The sequence below is a fragment of the Euphorbia lathyris genome, chromosome 6 (genome assembly GCF_963576675.1).
Source record: "Euphorbia lathyris chromosome 6, ddEupLath1.1, whole genome shotgun sequence".
Taxonomy (NCBI): domain Eukaryota; kingdom Viridiplantae; phylum Streptophyta; class Magnoliopsida; order Malpighiales; family Euphorbiaceae; genus Euphorbia; species Euphorbia lathyris.
Genome location: NC_088915.1, coordinates 14,633,212 through 14,645,205, shown reverse-complemented (window position 1 = coordinate 14,645,205; position 11,994 = coordinate 14,633,212). Strand labels below are relative to the sequence as shown.

At 41.6% G+C, this 11,994-nt stretch overlaps 1 long non-coding RNA gene and 1 other non-coding gene across 2 annotated transcripts; one reads left to right on the top strand and one right to left on the bottom strand.

Annotated features, from left to right (window-relative positions):
- Positions 1 to 4,718: 4,718 nt before the first annotated feature.
- Positions 4,719 to 5,242, bottom strand: LOC136232438 (uncharacterized). The gene is made up of 3 exons (XR_010690497.1): positions 5,170 to 5,242; positions 4,899 to 5,078; positions 4,719 to 4,798 (listed from the first exon to the last, which is right to left on the bottom strand). It is a non-coding gene; the product is annotated as an uncharacterized lncRNA (long non-coding RNA).
- A 6,102-nt stretch (positions 5,243 to 11,344) lies between these two features.
- LOC136234421 (small nucleolar RNA R71) lies at positions 11,345 to 11,451 on the top strand. The gene has a single exon (XR_010691305.1). It is a non-coding gene; the product is annotated as a small nucleolar RNA R71 (small nucleolar RNA).
- The last annotated feature ends 543 nt before the right edge of the window (positions 11,452 to 11,994 follow it).

Sequence of the window (11,994 nt, the reverse complement as noted above, 5' to 3'; positions counted from 1 at the left end):
AGGTGATCAACTTGTATCTCAACAAGCCTATACATTGTCACTTGAACCAAAGCCAGGTGAAGAGGATAAAGTTGATGAGAAGTTGCGGCAGAAGCATTAGGAGAAACATAACTATTCGCCATCTCAAATGACAAGAATGTACGAATAGCGGCAGGACTCCCCGAGGAAACAAAGAAAGCCATTACCGAGGTGTTGATCCAATGCGAGTCGGCATTCGCCGCTCCGAATGAAGTGCTGAAAGGGATAAGTCCAGATATAGCAACCCATCGTTTGAATGTGGACAAAGGTGCAACCCTAGTGCGACAGAAAAAGAGAGGACACGCTCCAGAGCGGCAGAAGGCGATTGAAAAAGCTGTGGCGGATTTGCTAAAATCAGATGCAATTCGAGAAGTCACCTATCCGGAATGGCTAGCCAATGTGGTGCTAGTCAAAAAGCCAAATGGAACGTACAGAATGTGTGTTGACTTCAAGGATCTGAATAAAGCTTGTCCGAAGGATATGTATCCGCTACCTAACATTGATATATTGGTAGATGGAACTGCAGGATTTGAAGCTTTATCGTTCACCGACGTGAAATCCAGTTACCACCAGATACCCATGGAGAAGGCGGATGAAATCAAAACATCATTCATAACTAATCAGGCGACTTATTGCTTCAAGGTGATGCCCTTCGGATTGAAAAACGCAGGAGCAACATACCAGAGGATGATGAACAAGATATTTTCAGACAAGTCAGGCGAGAACTTCTCAATCTACGTAGATGACATGATCATCAAAAGCAAGAAGATGCGAGACCACCCGCAGGATATCAAAGAAATCCTGGAAGTGCTAATCAAATATGGCCTCAAGTTGAACCCAGAAAAATGCACGTTCGGAGCAAGGGCAGGAAAATTCCTGGGTTTCATTGTTAGTGGCAAGGGAGTTGAGGCGAATCCTGAGAAGGTTAAAGCAGTAATGGAGATGAAAACTCCAAGGAACGTAAGAGAAGTACAAAGACTAAATGGGCGGTTGGTGGCATTAGGGCGATTCATATCATGCTCGGCTAGAAGATGTCTACCTTTCTACAATGCCATCAAAAAATCTAAGTCCTTTGAATGGACGCCGGATTGTCAAGACGCATTTGAGGGTATAAAGCGACTGCTATGCTATCCGCCCTTAATGAGCAGGCCAGAGGACGGAGAAGATTTATTTCTTTACGTATCCGTCACTAGTATGGCGATATGCACTGTAATGGTGCGAGAAGAAGAGGGCCAACAATATCTAGTGTACTATGTGAGCAAGGTCTTGAAGGATGCAGAACTTCAGTATTCGAAGTTGGACAAAATGGCTCTCGCGGTGATAACCATGGCGGCTAGGCTAAAACCATACTTTCAGGCGCATACTATCATTGTGAGAACCGGAATTCCAATGCGGAAGGTACTGCAGAAACCTGACGCATCCGGCCGATTAATGGAATGGTCAATTCGCCTGGGGGAATTCGATATTCGCTACGAAGGAAGACCAGCACTAAAGGGTCAAGTACTTGCCGATTTCGTGAATGAATTCACGTGGGATGAAGATGAACGTCCAAAGGCACAAAAAGAAGAGTGGAGCATGTTCACAGATGGGGCATTATCCACAGATGGGGCTGGACTGGGAGTCGTCATCAAAGGCCCGGAGGTTATTCGCCTGTACTATGCGGCAAAGTTAACTTTCAAAACTACCAATAATGCCGCAGAGTATGAAGCAATGATATGCGGATTGAAGCTGCTTAATGAACTTACGCCAGAAAGAGTGGTGATCTACAGCGATTCTAAACTCATGATAAATCAGATCACAAAAAACTATCTGGTGAAATAAGAAGATCTGGTCAAATACCATCAGATAGTCGGCAGATTGACGCAGGAGTTAACACACAAGGGAGTCGTCTGGGAAATGGTGCATGTTCCAAGAGGCCAAAACACAAAGGCTGATGAACTGGCAAAAGCAGCGGCGAGTAGAGAACCATGGAATCAAAAAGCATGCAATTTGGAGATAAGATCCACACCGGTATTTGAAGTCGATCAGATTATGGTCATTGAAGAGCTGGAAGATGATGAAGATTGGCGGATACCTATCCGCCAATATCTGGAGCAGGGAGATTTGCCAGATGACAAAAGCCTAGCCAGAAAGCTAATTGGACAATCAGCGAGATACTCAATTCGAGATGGAACTTTGTATCGAAAATCATATACATGTCCATGGTTGAAATGTGTTAGCCGCAATGAAGGAGACTACGTACTACGAGAACTCCATGAAGGAATGTGCGGCGCACATGAAGCATCCGCGGCGTTGGCAAGAAAGGTCAAGTTAATGGGATACTATTGGCCAAAGGTGATGGAGGATTCCCAGAAGATGGTAGCGGAATGTCACAACTGTCAAATCCATGCGAATGAAAAGCACGTTCCCGGAGCCGAACAAATCTCTATAATGACGGCATGGCCATTCGCAACATGGGGAATCGATATAGTGGGTCCATTCCCAGAAACGACAAAGAAAAGGAAGTACTTGGTAGTCACAGTTGACCACTTCAGCAAATGGGTAGAAGCGGAGGCAGTAACCGCTCAAACACCTGAACGAATGATCGAGTTCTTACGAGAGAACATTATCATGCGATTTGGAATCCCGCAAAAGCTTATAACTGACAACGGCACCCAGTTCAACTGTGTCAAGTTCAAAGCATACTGCGAAAGCATGGGGATCAAGAATCATTTTTCTTCCGTAAACCATCCCTAATCGAATGGTATGACAGAGGTTACCAACAGGGCCATGATTCAAGGTATCAAGAAGCGGCTAGGTGATAAAAAACAGGTTGGGCGGATGAGATACCCCATATGTTATGGGCATACAGAACTTCTGTAAAAGCAGCAACTGGCGAAACACCTTTCTCGCTGGTTTATGGAGCCGAAGCAGTCCTACCTGTTGAAATCAAGTCGCCTACAGATCGAATAATTTATTATTGCGACACACAAAATCCTATCAACATTAGAGATGCATTGGATTCTGTTGAAGAACGAAGAGAAAAAGCTTACATGCGAATGGCACTGTACCGCAATAGAATCAAGAAATATCATGACAGAAGGGTGCGAAAAGTGATAATCAACGAGAACGACTTGGTCTTGAAAAAAGCGGACAAAATACAATCCAGAGATGGCAAAGGCAAATTAGGCGTCAACTGGATCGGACCATACAGAGTATCCAAGAAGCTGGGACCATCAACTTTTGAAATAGAAGAAATGAGCGGAAAAAAGCTCCCGCGCACCTGGAATCTAGAAAATCTGCGCCTATATAAACGGGTCGGGTAGTTCAGGGAAATGACGAGTACTCTTTTTCCTTTTATGAGTTTTTTCCCACTGGGTTTTCTGATAAAAGGTTTTAATGAGGCTTTGATCCCGCACATTTCATATACCAATGTAACAAAAAGTCTTTTCTTTTATCAATAAAGATGTTCAATTGTTGCATACGGCGTTTAAGTGCGGATCCTTTTTAGGACAACCACTTCAGTGTGTTATCTACAAACAAAAGGCGGGTAAATCGCGCAAAAACCTTATGGTTAAACTTAAAAACACATAAATGTGTTGCCTATTAAGAAAGGCGGATGCATGATTACGCATCACTCGCAAAAACCTTATGGTTAAACTTAAAAACACATAAATGTGTTGCCTATTAAGAAAGGCGGATGCATGATTACGCATCACTCGCAAAAACCTTATGGTTGAACTTAAAAACACATAAATGTGTTGCCTCTTAAAGAAAGGCGGATGCATGATTACGCATCACTCGCAAAACCTTATGATTAACCTTATGATTATATTATTTTCGAAAGAAAAATTATAAGATAAGGCATAAAATTAAGCGAATTAACGAGTACTCAAAAAATCGCAAAAAGGGTCTGGCCACCCTAGCGGAAACGAAATTAAACTACGAGGAAATACAAATATGGAGTCAGCAAAAGGGCAAGGGTCACGTATGAAAACAAAGGGCAATAAGGAATAAAGCAACAATCGCACGTATAGGTAAAGCGGCAAGCAAAAGAAAATATATATATACGGGCAGTTTGTTACATACAACAGTCCAGATATAAATCAAACTATGCTACAGCTTCCTCTCCTTCACCCCTATGGCCCTCCTCGCCTTCAGCGGCTCCCTCATCTCCTCCAGTGGGCGGATCTGCTTCAAGCGAATCCTCAACCCTCGAATCAGTAACCGCTTCAGAGGGCGGTACCTCTTGCTCAGGCTGAGAAAGGTCTTGTGGTGCCTCTTTTTCCGCGTTCTGAGTAGGGATCTCGCAGCTAATTGGAGGGTTCTGAAAACTCTGCCAACCTAAGAAGAGTACCTCATCCATATCAGCATCCTCGGCTTCCAGCTTGTCCCACTTCTCAGTTAGATCCTTTTCGGGGATGGGAACCTTGGGGCGGCTAAGTACTCGATCTGGATGCCCATGCTCATAAGCAGCATGAATCCGCTCCCCATACCAATAGATGCGAGCACCATCTTCGGCTAGAATCTCCTCAGCTTTCTTCTTTTGCATCTCCAGAGCCTCCTTGGATGAATTTAGATCATCAAGGACCTTTTGCAGCTCGTTGGACTTAGCCTGGAGGGATCTGAGAGCTTCCTCCTTCTCGCTCATAACCTTCTGACAAGCGCCTTCAAGAGCCTTTACCTTCCCTTAGACATCATCATAAAGCGACTTCTGAGTCGCCAATTCAGTACCAAGGTTCTCCAACTCTTTAGCGCGTTCAGCGTCCCTTAGGAGAGCACCCTCCGCGAAGTTAATAATCTGCATAAAAGATGATTCGCAGATAATAAGAGCGGATAGAAATGTGCGGTTACTACAAATGAAAGATCCTTGAAAGAGAATATCACAAGTAATAATATACCTCTATGGCCCGCTTCTCAATCCCCTCCATAGCAGTAGGAAGCGGCACTTGCTCTCGCACGCGGGAAGCAGAGGGGAGTCGCCCAAGGACATTGCATATGGAAGAAACAATGTCCCTACACGAGAAGCTCACAGCCATGCCAAAGGTCCTAGTCCACCACCCGCTGATATCGGGAATTGGCTGCGAATGCATAAGGAGAAAGATCAGGAGAACAGCAGATAACTCTTAAGGAAAAATTAACAACATAAAAAAGGGGAATAGATCAATATACCTCGTGGATTGGTGTACTGCTTTTTCCTTTGGACGAGGCGGATACAGGTGTACCGCCAACAGTGAGGGACACAGAAGCGTTTTTCTTTCTGGGACGAGAAGACTCTATATCCGCAGTATTCTTCCGCTTCCTAGTTAAGGGAAGGTCCTCGGAAGCAGAAGCTGGACCTTGTGAAACGGAGGCCCTTGCAGGAGAAGCCGCCTCGATAGAAGTAATCGCCCCTCCAGGAGAATTCGCCCCTGCGACTGAAGTGTTTCCCTCCATTCGCCTCTTCCTTCTCGCTAGGGCTTTAGCCTCCCGATCTGCAGCGAGTTGAGATAAAGGATCACCCCTGCAAAGGGTTAAAAGAAATCATCAACTTGGAAATAAAAAGTACCTTGTACAAAAACGCGATAAGGGATATAGACAACGTGATCCCCTTCGCGATAGGCAATCGCCACTCGACTCCTTAGCATGTGGAAAGCCTGATCATATGTCCATACAAAGGGAGGAGTACCCTTCAAAAACTTGATCACAGTGGATTCTTCCTCGCTGGGGTAACCGAAGTTCAAACTCTTTACATTTGGTCGGCCCCAACGGCGAAGGAAGTTCGGATTCCCTTCGTGAAACTTGATGAAGAAATAAGATCGGTCCCACTCGCGGATTTTGTTCAGCTTCTCATCAAAACCATAGTAACCGCTCTGACGGATGAAAGTAAAATACCCCGCCAAACTTTTGAAATGATGAAGCTTGGAGAAAATTTTGAGCGAGAAGGGAACCTCCAAACAATCCGCCAGAAATTTGTCCAGAGTTAAATCGGCCCATCCATTGGGATGCAACTGACCGGGTGCGATTCCGTAACCGCCAAGGACGGAGGCAACCTCATCCGCCAGCGGATACGTGAAGCCGCAGATGATCTGGGCGACGAAAATGGTGAAATACCCCTTTGGGTAGTCGCCCGGTCCTTTATCCTCCCCGGGAATAAGGGTTTCGAGGCCTTGGAGCCAAGGATACTGCTCCCGCAAATCGTCAATTGTCTTTTGACAAACTAGACTTCCCGACCTGTCCTTCTTCGGTAATAAACGGGGGGTTGGGACAGGTGGCGGAATCAACTTTTTAGGGTCAAAACCTAGGCCCTCATCGGTTGTATTCGCCAGGTGGAGGAAGTCGGCGGGATGAGAATCAGACCCAGGAGAGCTGGTTAAAGCTTCATCAACCATCTCCTCGACCTCATGGGAGACCTCGCGGACGTAATTTTCGTCGAATGGTGCGAAGTCGAGGTCAGGGTTCGACATATTGATGAAAGAAAATGAACAGAAGCAAAGAATCGAGCGAGGTACAAATTCTGGAAAGGAACACTTACATATGAAAGACGACACAGAGAAGAACGGACGTAAAAAGGTTGATGCCGGAAGAGAAACGACGCAAAAGGTGGATGCCGAAAAAGAAACGACGGGAAAGGGAAAGTCACAATTTTTGAATTTTGAAAATCCAGACAAAAACGAAGAGTCTCCTATAAAAAAAGACCCTAAAGGGCTCTTGCCAAACTAAGGGGGAGGCATGTGATGACCCGCGAAGCCAAACCGGGCCGAATTCATTACACGGGCCCAGCCCATACTTAGATCCATGGTCTAAGATGGGATGGGACCCGAATAGAGGAAGCGGGTGAAGTGAGTAACCGCCCCGAATTCCTAAATGGAGCACTAAAACTCCCACTCAGGACAAACGATACCACGTTTGTTGCCACGAAAGCCACGAGAGGGGGCATGACCTAAAAAGGAGTAACCGCCCTCGGAACATGGCCTGGAAGGGGTAACCGCCCTCGGCGGTTACTTAAGAACACTTATAAAAAGCCCTAAGGCCAAAGGGGGAAAGGTACATTTCACATTTTTCCCACAATACTATTGTCAATTTACCAACCCTCCTACAAAAACTGACTTGATCGTCGGAGAGTTTTCCCGGAGATCCTGTCTCCGGTTCTGTTTTGCAGGTAACTACGGCGGAGATCATCAAATCGGATCCAGCAAGTTATCATAGCCCAATAGGGTTTGTGTTCTAATTCGACTGGCAAATGACATGCCTTCCCATACACTAAGCGGTATGGAGTCATTCCTATTGGTGTTTTAAATGCAGTACGGTATGCCCATAACGCATTATTGAGTTTACATGACCAATCTTTTCTTGAGGATGAAACTGTTTTCTCTAGAATCCATTTGAGTTCTCTATTTGATATCTCCGCCTGACCATTTGACTGAGGATGGTATGGCGTTGATACGCGGTGGCGTACTCCATATTTTTTCATAAGCGTTTCAAAACTTCGGTTTATAAAATGAGTACCGCCATCACTAACGATGACTCTTGGACACCCAAATCTACAAAATATATCGTCAAGAAAATTAACGACAACTTTAGAATCGTTCGTCGGGGTTGCAATTGCTTCAACCCACTTTGAAACATAATCAACGGCAACTAATATGTAAGTTTTACCAAAAGAAGGGGGAAAAGGACCCATGAAATCTATTCCCCACATATCGAAGACTTCAACTTCTAATATGGTTGTGAGGGGCATCTCATATTTCCTTCCTAGATTTCCTGTTCTTTGGCACTTATCATAACGAGTAATAAATGAACGGACGTCTTTAAACATCGTAGGCCAAAAGAAACCACATTCAAATATTCTAGCTGCTGTCTTGTTAACTCCATTATGTCCTCCATAAGAGCTAGAATGGCATTCCGACATTATGGATTCATATTCATTTTCACCAACGCATCTCCTAATTATCCCGTCACCGCAAGTCTTGAACAAAAAAGGATCTTCCCAAAAATACTGTTTAATGTCGAAGAAAAATTTCTTCTTTTGTTGGAAATTTAATCCTTCCGGAACAATATTGGCTGCAAGATAATTAGCAATATCTGCATACCATGGCGACATGACACTTTTCATTTGAAAGAGATGTTCATCAGGGAAATCATCTCGTATACCGATAGTTTCACCTATAGGACCATTCTCATCTTCAAGTCTCGATAGATGATCGACGACAAGGTTTTCTACTCCCTTTTTGTCTTTTATTTCTATATCAAATTCTTATAACAATAAAACCCATCTAATTAGACGTGGTTTTGCATCTTTTTTAGCAAATAAATATCTTAATGCTGCATGATCAGTATAAATAATAACTTTCGAACCTAACAAGTATGACCTAAACTTATCACATGCAAAAACTACAGCTAACATTTCTTTCTCAGTTGTGGTGTAGTTTAATCGTGCACCAGACAGTGTGTGACTTGCATAATAAATGACATGAAGTTTCTTATCCTTCCTTTGACCTACTAAAGCTGTTTTCAATGTTTCGAAAGCTTTAACGCAATCTTCATTAAAATCAAAGGTGGAATATTTCATGAGTAGATTAGTGAGTGGTTTGGAAATTACAGAAAAATTCTTAATAAATCTTCTGTAAAAACCGGCATGTCCTAAAAATGATCTTACTCCCTTAACAGTAGTTGGAGGGGGTAATTTTTCTATTACTGAAGTTTTTGCTCTATCCACTTCTAATCCTTTTTCAGATATTTTGTGACCTAAAACAATTCCTTCGTCAACCATGAAATGACATTTTTCCCAGTTTAATACCAAATTTGTTTCTTCACACCTAGACAAAACTTTATCCAAGTTTTTTAGGCACGAATCAAAAGAATCTCCATAAACTGAAAAGTCATCCATAAAAACTTCCATGATATCTTCAATGAAATCATTAAAAATCGCAGTCATACAACGTTGAAATGTTGCAGGTGCGTTGCATAGACCAAAGCACATTCTCCTATATGCAAATGTTCCGTAAGGACATGTGAAGGTTGTTTTATCTTGGTCATCCGGGTAAATGTATATTTGAAAGAATCCGGAGTAACCATCTAGAAATAGTAGAAAGCGTGACCAGCTATCCTTTCGATCATTTGATCAATGAAAGGAAGAGGAAAATGATCTTTCCTAGTTGTTTTATTTAGATTTCTATAATCTATACAAACTCTCCAACCAGTGGTGGTTCGTGTAGGTATTAATTCACCTTCTTCATTCCTTACAACTGTTATGCCTCCCTTTTTAGGTACACAATGGATTGGACTAACCCATTCACTATTCGAAATAGGGTAGATGATTCCATTGTCCAGAAGTTTAGTAATCTCATTTTTTACTACTTCTTTCATATTGGGATTTAGGCGTTTTTGCCTATCCGCTTTAGGTGGCTTATCTTCTTCTAAGTGAATTCTATGCATTACAATACTCGGATTAATACCTTTTAAGTCTGAAATTTGCCAACCCATACTTCCTATCCTATTTCTAACAACTTTTTTCAATTTTTCTTCTTGAACTTGTGTTAATTTGTTAGAGATAATTATAGGTAGAGAATCGCCTTCACCTAAGAAAGCGTACCTCAAATGACTTGGTAATTCTTTAAGTTCTAATTTAGGTGGAACTATAATCGAAGGCAGAACTGGTCCATCTTCTTGAATCAAAGGTTCTGGGTCCTTATCTTCTAGTTCCTCACTTATTATAGGTTCTATTATTTCTTCTTTTTCAACAATGTCATTTACACATTCTTCAATTAAATCAAGTTTCATACAAGCGAAATCCTCCATAGGATATTTCATCGCTTGATTCATATCAAACTCAATCTTATCATCTCCTATTCGTAAAACTACTTTCCCTTCCGACACATCAACTAGAGCACGTTCCGTGTTCATGAACGGTCTACCAAAGATTAGCGGACAATTAACGTCATAAGTAAAATCTAAAATAACGAAATCGGTAGGAAAAATAAATTTGTCAACTTTAACTAAAACATCCTCGATTATACCGTATGGTCTTTTAGTGGTTTGATCCGCTAATTGCAAAACCATATTGGTACGTTTGATATCTTCTTCTAAGCCTAAATTATTAAAAATAGATAATGACATCAAGTTAATGCTTGCTCCTAAATCACAAAGACAACTTGGGAATTCAATATCTCCCAATTTACACGGAATGGTAAAACATCCGGGATCTTTGAGTTTAGTGGGCAAATTGCTTGACACAATCGAACTGCAATCTTCAATTAGTGAAATGGACGAAATTCCTTCCCAACTGATTTTCTTTGAAATTAAATCTTTGAGGAATTTACCATAATTGGGAATTTGCGTAATCGCATCCATAAACGTCAAATTAATATGCAAATTTTTAAGTTTGTCTAAAAATGTTAAAAGTTGTTTATCATAGTCGTTATTGCAGACTTTGTGTGGAAAAGGTGGTTTGGGTACAAAAGTTTTTGTACTAGAGTCAATTGGTGCATCTTTTTGATTTAATGTATCTTCTTTTGGCTTCGGTAAATCAGTTCCAGGTAAAGTCGAATTTCCGGGCATTTTCGGGCCTAAGTAATTTTTCCCTGAACGAAGAGTGATAGCCTTAACATGCTCTTTCGGATTTTCTTCCGTATGGCTTGGAAGACTTCCCTCTTTGCGGGATGGAATTGATTTAGCGAGTTGTCCAATTTGAATCTCCAAATTATGGATGCTAGATGATTGATTTTTAATAAGCTGATCGAATTTATTCTCGATCCGTTTAAAACCATCGTCGTGATTACTTATTTTTCCGCTCATAGCATCAATAAATGTGTCGATTTTAGAAGATAAAGTGCTAATCGTATCTCTCGATTGATTTTGATAATTGGTGGTACGATTTTGATTAACATTAGCATTATTATTATTATCTCTCCAGTTAAAGTTAGGATGATTTCTCCATCCAGGATTATATGTATTGGAATAAGGGTTATTATTTTGGTTTTGCCCTTGGACAAAATTTACCTGTTCAATTTCACTCATACCTTCGTAATCCACATCCGTTTGGATTGGCTTTCCATTAGGATCACACGGTGCCATAAACCTATCAATTTTGTGCGATAAGGCAGAAAATTGGGCTTGCAACATCGCTACTGGATCAAGATTCACTATACCTTTAACTGATGACGTTGCTGAGGATAATGGTTTCACTACTGGTATGTGTCCACGTTCCGCGGGCCACATACTGCTGTTGATTGCCATTTCCTCCAAAAGTTCTATTGGTTGGGCAGATGTTTTCTTCATGAATAACCCTCCAGACATAGCGTCTAATGAACCTCTAGTTGTAGGATTTAGTCCATTATAAAATGTTTGCATTAAAAGTTCAGCAGGCAATTGGTGGTGTGGGCATAAACGTTGAAGTTCTTTAAAATGTTCCCAAGCCTCATAAAGAGTTCCATTATCATTTTGAGAAAAAGATGTTAACTCTTTAATGACTCTTGCGGTTTTTGCTAAAGGAAATTTTTTTGATAAAAACGCCTGGGCTAATTGTTCCCAAGTGGCAAAAGTTGCGGCTGGCATAGAAGTTAACCATTCTTTAGCCCTATCCTTCAAAGTGAAAGGAAAAAGGCGAAGTTTGATTGCTTCTGCAGTCACATCTGGAATTTTAAAAGTGTCACAAATTTCAAGGAAATTTGTTAAATGGGTGTTAGGATTTTCGTTAGGTAACCCATAAAATGTTACATTATTTTGCAACATATTAAGCAACGCATGCTTAATTTCAAATTGGTTTGCGGTGATTTTGGGTCTAACGATACTATTGGTCACACCGGCCACACCTGGGGTTTTGTTTTTGTTTTTATTTTTGTTTTTGTTTTTATTTTTGTTTTTGTTTTTGTTTTGGTGGGTCTGCCATTTTACCAGACTCGGTATTTGTCTTTACTGGGGTTTTGTTTTTGTTTTTGTTGTTGTTTTTGTTCTTCTTAAGAGTCCTTTCAATTTCTGGGTCTAGTGGTTTTGGTGGTATGCCTGAACTTCGAGAAC